This window comes from Drosophila subpulchrella, chromosome 2L (genome assembly GCF_014743375.2).
Source record: "Drosophila subpulchrella strain 33 F10 #4 breed RU33 chromosome 2L, RU_Dsub_v1.1 Primary Assembly, whole genome shotgun sequence".
Lineage (NCBI taxonomy): Eukaryota > Metazoa > Arthropoda > Insecta > Diptera > Drosophilidae > Drosophila > Drosophila subpulchrella.
The window spans coordinates 909614-918491 of record NC_050610.1 but is presented as its reverse complement, the minus strand read 5'-3'; positions in this window follow the sequence as shown (position 1 = coordinate 918491).

The window sequence follows — 8878 nt, the reverse complement described above, 5'->3', positions numbered from 1 at the left end:
TTTATAATGTCCATATTGTAGTGTATTAATTTTATTGTTTTGTATAAGAACCTTTGTGTCTTTATGACTGAGAACCACTTTTTTACATTTAACTGTTGATAAAAGATGATTTTTAGATCTAATCATTGATATAGACCCTACCACAAACAAACATTTTTTAAAACTATTAAAAGTTAATTGATCTATTGCATTTCTTTTAACTCCCTTTGATTTTTTCACTGCTTTTTCTGAGTTCTCATTACTATTAGATGTTTTAAAGGCATACATTTTTGATCTCAAACCAACAAACGTGGGGGGTTCTTTCACTGGTATCCCCGTTCGTTTATTTTTTTTATTACTTGTTCAGCAATCCTTGTTCTCGTACTCAGACTAAACATTCGGTTTCTGGTTTCAGAAATGGAGGTCGGTCCTCCTCCGCCGCCGATAAAAAATACCTGGAGCTTCCGTACTCGTTGCCTCGGCTTTCCTGATTTTCGCCCTTTCTAACACCCATCGCTTATCGACATTATCGCAATTCGCCAAGGCACGATCGTCCAGCTGATCATGCTGACCAACACTTGGGTTCCAGGTGCGTGAGAATATTTAAAGGCCAACATAGCCTTTCCCTGGTGCGCGCTAATATTTAAAACTATTTAATTTTATGTATTTAATAAGGGAAACTTAAGAAAAACAGTATGCCTTCACTGGCAGATTGCTGCCTTCAATGGATGAGATGCGTAGAAGTTTTTTTGTTGTCCAACGACGTTGAAACACCAGGATCCACTTTGATATCTTATATTTATCACAATCTGATTGTATATTTTTGTTTACAAATTTGTTAAAAATTAATTCACTTTCTGTTCACTTTCAGTCAGTCAAAAAAGTATTTGTTGCGTAGTGGTTCATAAACAAATTCAGTTTTATTTTTACATTAAAGTAACATATTGATTGTTTTATTCATTTCATGGGTTCTAACACATATTTTATATATAAAACAAAAACAAAGAATGAACAAAAAGTAGCTTCATTGCTGTTTTAAACGAAAAAATTTTAAAAAATTAAAAAGAAACGCGTCACAAAAGAATTCGTTTTTTTGAGTTGCTCATTAATATTTACTTTGTTTTTAAGTTTAATACTTTGTGTGAAAGCAATTATTTTTTTTTTAATGGCTCGACCAATTTTTGGGACCTTTCGGGGGGTATTTTGGACCATTCTTCGAGTAAAACCTCCTTCAAATGGGTCTTTGATGAAATGTTGTGCTCCTGAAGTTTTAGCTTCAAATGACCCCAAAGATTTTCTATAGGGTTGACGTCAGGACTTTGTAACAACTATATTTTGAGATTTCAAGCCGCATGCTTGGGGCCGTTGTCTTGCTGGATAACAAAGATCTCCTTTTCAAGACCCATTTTTTGGACACTAAATATACCTTAAGGTTATTTAGGTAAGTTTCCAAATCCTTGGGCTGACATGCAGCCCCAAACTAGCACGGAACCTCCGCCATGCTTCACTGTTTGTCTTACATTTCTTATGTTAAGTTCCTCACATGACTTTCGCCAAACTTTTCCTTGTCCATGAGACCCGAATATGTTAAATTTGCTCTCATAGCTAAATACTACTTGTCTCCAGTAATCAAAATCCTGGTCTGAGTACGTTTTGGCAAAAGGAAGTCGCTTTGAAATGTTGATAGGCGAAAGCAATGGTTTTTTCCTAGAGCATCTCCCATGCAGATCATGGACTCTAAGTACCCTTCGGACGGTTTCTGTGGAAACGATAGTTCCGAGGAAGTCGAGAGAACGTTATTAATTTTTGGAGCCGATAAATGCGGGTTTTCCCTGTTTTCTTCAAGGACTTTGCGCTCTTCTCTGATACCAAGTGCTTTCGGACGGCCAGAACGCGGCAGATTTTCCAACAAATTTCGAGATTTTATTCTAGAAATTACACTTCTTATAGTTGAAGAACTGCTGTCGAACATTTTACAAATGTATTGGATTGATCGACCCCCATTATGCAGGTGCAGAAATATTTTTTTTGAGATACGCTTAGTTTACTACCTAGTCATTTTGTAGAAGATTTAAACACCAAATAAAAATGCAAGCTTATGTTATTCCCAGAATTCAGTCTCTTAAAAGCAACGTAGGCGAAATCCCAAAAAAAATATCGCGCTAGCCTTAATAAATACTAAAAACTAAATACTAAAACATAAAAATAGACTATATATTACATTTTTGCCTATAGTTTTGTATTAAAAGCAAAAAAGGTTTTTTCATATGTAAAGCCTAGTACTCAGATCGGCTAAGAGTTTGACTAGTCGAAAAATCTTATTCTTTGTAGTGTGACCGAAGTTTTCAAAGTTCACCCGCCATGTAAGTGGCATGGTCTTACTGTCAAGCAGCTGGGCTTGTTGTCAAACGGAAAACAAATCAATTGGAGCAATTTTAAAAAGAAGAGAGCTGGTGCACAAAGAAATTAAAATAAAAATAAATGAAATTGTCAACGAATGTTTTAATTTATGTAAATTAGAAGCTTAAGGCTTCCTTCTCGTCCCACGGATGCTTCGCCATCTTTCCCGCGCCATCTGTAGTCCAGCTCCGAGCTGGCCAATAATGGCTGGTAATGGCTCCTCCAGCTGTCCCTTTGCGGGCTACCTTATTTCCTCCTCCCTATAGAAGCCGGCGCATCCTCTATCTCCGCTCCATCACCAGCTGCCAAGTAGCTGGTGAGGGAGATGTTCTTAATGGAGAGCTCGTCTGAGATCGAGCGATGTCCCATGTTCTTTACCCCTTGGGATTCTCTAGTGGATCTCCTCCAGCGCTTTAACTATTCTGCGGACTTGCCCCGTTGTGGTATTGCTTCCTGTCGGTCAAGTCCCACAATAATGGGCAACAGCTTGGATTAGGCGTCCTTTTTCATCTGCACTAACCTCCTTTAGCCGTTTTGGGTGTTTTTCTTCCATTTTTAATTTTTAAATTCCCCACCGCTTCTGCACGACCACCGCCAAAGATTAAATTTCTTATTCTTTGGGCCGCGGCTTACGTCGTTCATCGAAAATTCACTCGCGAAATCTGGTATTTTTTCTGTTATTTCCTTCGCTCAACTGAGTACCGCGCTGAAAAACAGACCCGACGAAAAGCTCTAGCCGCCTGTTTGCCTCTCGCTCACTCCTATGGTTAGCTCGCGGTTTTCGTCGATGTGAGTACTAGGCTTAAACAAATTTTTATACATGTATAATATTTTCAATCACTATCCGTATTATGAATTTCTGTTTCTGAAAATTTTGTTTTCGTTCCCGGAGTCACAATTTACTAGAAGCTTTTTTTGCTTTTTTGCCACGACCAGACATTTTGCTTTACGAGTATTTCACTTAGTTCACTTTACACACTGGAAACGAATGCTCGACGAGCTTTAAAGGGTTTATTGTCGATTTCAAAATTTTCAGTTACATAGTAAATATATCCATAGATAATACTTAACAAGAGAGAACGCTATAGTCGAGTGTCTCCACTATCAGATACCCGTTACACAGCGTTTAAATTGAAAATATTAAATGCAAAATTGTTTAGAATAAAAATATCTATCGATCTAGATAGTTTGCAAACATATCCGACTTCTAGAAATTTATTAAAAATCTATTTAAGAAATAGGGTCCCCACAATTTTGTTTATTGCTCCCCTCACAGAGGTTGTACCAATATGCACGGTAAACCTGGTTATTGGGCGTTAATTCAAGTTTCTTGTCAGAAAGTATCATTGAGCTAAAGGCAGTCAGTTTTTGAGAAAATAGCTTAACAGTGAACGCACCTCGGGTTTTCCCCATATAAAAATGGGGGCAAATATTAAATTGCACAGGGCTAAACTCTCAGACGTTGTACCAACATGCACGGCATATTGGCAGATTGGTGATCGCCTAAAGCAAGTTCAGTGAAAAAATCATAACGATAAAGCCGTCAGTTATTGAGATAATCGCTTTAAAGTGGGGGAAGATAAATAGTTAAAAGAAGTGCCGCCAGATTCAAATTTGAACCACAAAGATCCAAGACATGAACCATTATGGAAAAAATGAATCCAGGACACTAGCCATGTGAAAAAATTATGTTTAATTTTTTCCAAAATTGTAACTGGGAACACATTAACCTTAAATCGATACCCTATATCGATACTTCGATAAAAGCAAGCTGAAAGTGTGGCATCACTCCCGATTTCGCTGAGAGCACATCTTGCATCTCCCTTTTTCACTGACACTTACGTTCGGCCGACACTTACGTTTTCTTACGTCCCGCTCCGAGATTCCTGCTCTCTGTTTTGCTGTTTTGTTTTGTTTTTGTTTTGGTTTTGGTTTTGGTTTTGGTTTTGGTTTTGGTTTTGGTTTTGGTTTTGGTTTTGGTTTTGGTTTTGGTTTTGGTTTTGGTTTTGGTTTTGGTTTTGGTTTTGGTTTTGGTTTTGGTTTTGGTTTTTTGAATTTTTTGAATTGGGAAAGAATTTGATGCAGAATGATTTTTTGATGAGAATAAGCCGAATAACCGAATAAGGCAATTTCGAGCAATAAGAGAAGTCTTGGACTGATCGACGAAGCACCTGGCGGAAGCCATGCCAAGCGCGAGGACCACCTGCTGGATGGACGCAAGGAGGAGCTCTTGGGACACAGGCGGCGGAGACAGGCGGCAACTGGGACTTTTTGTCGACACATCTTTCTCAGACACCCAGAAAGGGGGCCTCCCCCTAGAGACCCTAGAGAGATCCTACAAACCCAGCGAAACCAGTTCTCCAACTGATCCAACTGATGGCCAATAAAATTGATTGAGGACAACGCTGACGAGGTGTTCAAGAAAATCAACCTGAACACCTAAGAAGCATGGGGAAATGGAAGACATATTCAGTGAACCCATGCTACAAAACACACAGCTCTTCTTGGACGCGGTGACCTTATCCGTCCAGTCTTTGCCATTTTACATATTAAAAGTCCATTCCATTATGCCGTATGATTTTTATCCCAATTTACACTAATTTAAAATAAATTCAGAAAACGACGTTTATTTACTTTCTTTTATTTGCAAATGGAATATTGTATTGGAATACAAATTTTGTTTGTTTTGCTTTGCTTATTACAGATTTACTGATTTTGTAAGTTCAGTTGACCCTGAATTTGCTGCAGCTGGTGCTGGATTGCCTGCAACTGCTGGGACTCCGGGGTGGGCACCTTGATGGCACCTAGGAAACCAGCCACCTTCACTGGATCGTCTATTGCAAGACGAATGAACTCCTTTATAGTGTCGGTTCCGCCCCCTCCGGCCGCCATGAGGATGCGGGCCATCTCGCGCTCCCGCTCGAGCACCCTTGTCATCTCCCGCCGGAGGATCGGCCGATCCACCGTGGCCTCCCCCTCCGGCACCCTGTCCACCACCACCTGCAGCTGGTGGTGCCACTGGAAGTGGGGCGGCCGGTGCAGGGTGTCGGTAGGGCCTGGGAGCAGGTGCCGCGTAGGCGTAGGGTTGTTGGTACCGGCGTGGGTAATATCCGCCCCTTCCACGTTGCATCTGGAAAAATATATGTAATTAATAAATTAAATTAACACCACAACAAGACACACTCACTCTTAAACTTTTTTTTCAAAACGAAAAAAAAACGAAAAAGTTCCGAAAAAAAGCGAAAAGGACGCGCGCCAGAATGCTGGAATGCAATGTTGGAAAACGTTTAGTGGTGAGGTAGATATCGAATATTCGAATATCGAATAATCAAATTGAATATTCTTATATTATTTATACTATAAATAAATGCAATGTTATTAAGTTTAGATTCATTTTTTATTTATTATTATTTTGCTTATTTCATTTGGTCATTTGGATTTATAGATTTTAATTTATTACCATTATGTACATTTTACATAATATTGTATCGAATAATTTTACACCCACGATCGGGTTCCTCACTTCGTTTTGGCACACTGTTTTTTAATAAAAACAAGAAACGAAATGGAAAAGCCAACTTTGTAAGTTTTTTATTTATAATTATTAATTATAACTAAGTTTTTACTTATATTTCGGTTCGGTCGTCGGTCGGGAATATAAAACGTGTCTGGATTATGTGAAAGCTAAGCTTGATATGTAAATTTGTTGTGTTCCTTCCCGCATACATATTTCGGGGTTTTTTTTTTATCAAATGCAGGCAAATTTGCATATCCAAGTGTCCAAGTGTATGAAAATTGTTGTGATTAAAAGTGAAAAGTGAAGTGAAAGATTATATTAGTTAGTAGTTAAGTAGTAGTAGTTAAGGTGTCAAAACATCGATGTATTGATACATCGATGTTTTCGATGTTTTTCACCCAAAACATCGATGAAACATCGATGTTTTAAAAAATTAAAATTAAATTTTGGTAATTCTTAAATAGTCGGGAGGAGAAATGTCGATGGTGCTGCTGATCAAAAGCGTAAGTTATTTATATTATATTATAGATATAATTTAAAATTAAATAATAATTTATTCTTCCCATTTACAGAATATAGACAAGTTTGTCGTTGGAGACAATGGTAAGTGGGGGCTCCCACCCAAAACGCCAACAGGGTGAGGGCAAAAAGCCTCCAAAGCGCCGCAAGAAGGCGGCACTGATGTTGTGCACTGCGCCTGATGTTGTGGTGGCGGCGCCTGATGTTGCGGTGGCGGTGGCGCGACATATGCCTGCGCAGGCTGCCACCCCTGCGCAGGATACCACAGTGGCGGTGGCGTCGCAAATCCTTGGGCAGGATACCACCCCTGCGCAGGATGCCACCCCTGCGCAGGGTACCACTGTGGCTGTGGCGCCACATATGCCTGCGCAGGCTGCCACCCCTGCGCAGGATACTAGTGCGGTAGCGCAGGCGGACGCGTGGCGTGCGCCATGGCCGCCAGACCAGCAGCCTGGACCGCTGCCGGGATTGCTAAATTTTTTTAAAAATAATGATAATAATATATATATATATATAATAATATTAATTAATAATAATAGTAGGGGCCTTTATGATAATGATAAAATATTTCTAAATACTATTAAACTTCTATTTATTTACCATTTTTAAAATTCTCTATAGATATAATTTTTAATAAGTAAAAAAAATTTTCAAAAATTATTTTGCTTATATTTTGTATGATTTTTTGAGGTGACCATGTCGGAAAAAATTTGTATGAAAAAAGGAAAAACATGGCTCAAATTTATTTTTCAAACATTAAAAAAAAAACATTCAAAATATAAGCAAAATGATTTTTGAAAATTTGTATTTTTTAATAAAACTTATGCCGACCAGTGTAGATTCCTTATGGCCAAGGTCGCGAACGTACATTCGTACGCATTTGTGCAAAAAAAAAAAAAGAATATAAACGTTTGCTTAATGTTCTTTTTTGCTATTTGATAGCATTTCTTAAGCTCTTTGCTTAGTATTTGCTAAGTGTTTGCTTAGTTTGCATTTACACTAAGCAAAGAACTAAAAAATGCTATCAAATAGCAAAAAAAACATTAAGCAAACGTTTTTATAAATATTTGTATAATATTGCACAAACACAAACACAAAACCACGAATACAAAATGAAAGTCCACTTTGTACTTACCTTCGTTTAAATTGTTGTTGTTCTCCATTATTTTTGTTTAAGTTTAATTGCGATCACTTAGCACGACCAATAATATTTCTTAAGTGCTTTAAACAACATTTACCGCAATAACCGTGTTATGTTTTATAAAGTCGTCTTGCTCTAAATTGTATGCTGTTGGCCCGTTCCCTCCTGTTAAAAACTTAACATTTTCATCAATAATAATAATCAAAAGCTTTTATCAATATTTTTTTTTATTATTTTACAAGTAAAGACTTTACTTTACTGTAAAGTAAATTTCATAACATAAAATTAAAAATAAGCCCCTGTAAAGAAAATTTTATAAAATTATATAAAACTAAAAATAAGAAATTTTTTTTTAAATATTTAATAAAATTATTTATTTTAAAAAATTAAATTAATAAAGATACGGGTCCTCTGTTATGGCCATCACCGCCACCAAGTTGCCGACGAGGAGGAGTGCCAGCTCCTCATCCTCCGTGACCTCCGGGAACTCCGACAGGGCTTCGGCCATCGCCCCCTCCAACGAGATTGCCCATTTTTGGCCGCTGTCCTCCAGGAGGTCAGCATTCAAGGCTTGAATTGGCCAATATTACATACAGTTTGTTTTTTAACTCCTCATACTGGCTTGGAAGCACTACGTCGCGCAAATGTGATCTGCTGGGCAACTTGTAGCGTGGGTCCATTTCCTTCATCAGCTCTTTAAATCCTTCATCCTCAACTGAAGGGTTGGACATCGACAGCTATCATACGCATCACCTTCATATCCAGACAACGTTTCCGAGTGGAATCATTGCTGTAAAAAAACGGAGCCCTTCCGACATAAACATCCATTGTATTGGTCTGCTGGCTTTTTCCGTCTTTAAGGCGATCAGGATGAACATGCTTCAGATGGTCAAGAAGGTTTGTTGTGTTTCCTGCTGTTTTTATAGCTTTACCGCAGTAGTTGCATATTCCATGCGTTTTTTCAACAGTTTTCTTAAAGTGGTCCCATGCCACGGAAACATCGCGTTTCTTTTTTTTTGGGTCCTCCACATTTTCATCTGCTGCTCGGGTGGTTAATAACTTACTTTTTAGATATCTGTCCATGTCCTCCACTTAACAACCAACACCAACACCACCAGCAACGAACACTAAATTTGTAATATGCTATTAATAATGTATTAGGAAAGAATTAAATTAGTACTTACATTTTATACGACTTTGTTTCGCACCGCGCAGTAGAGATGGAAAAACATCGATGATTCCCTGCCAAACATCGATGCTATCGATGTTTCGAAAACATCGATGTTAGCATCGATGTTTCTCCACCTCTAATTCAAGCTTGT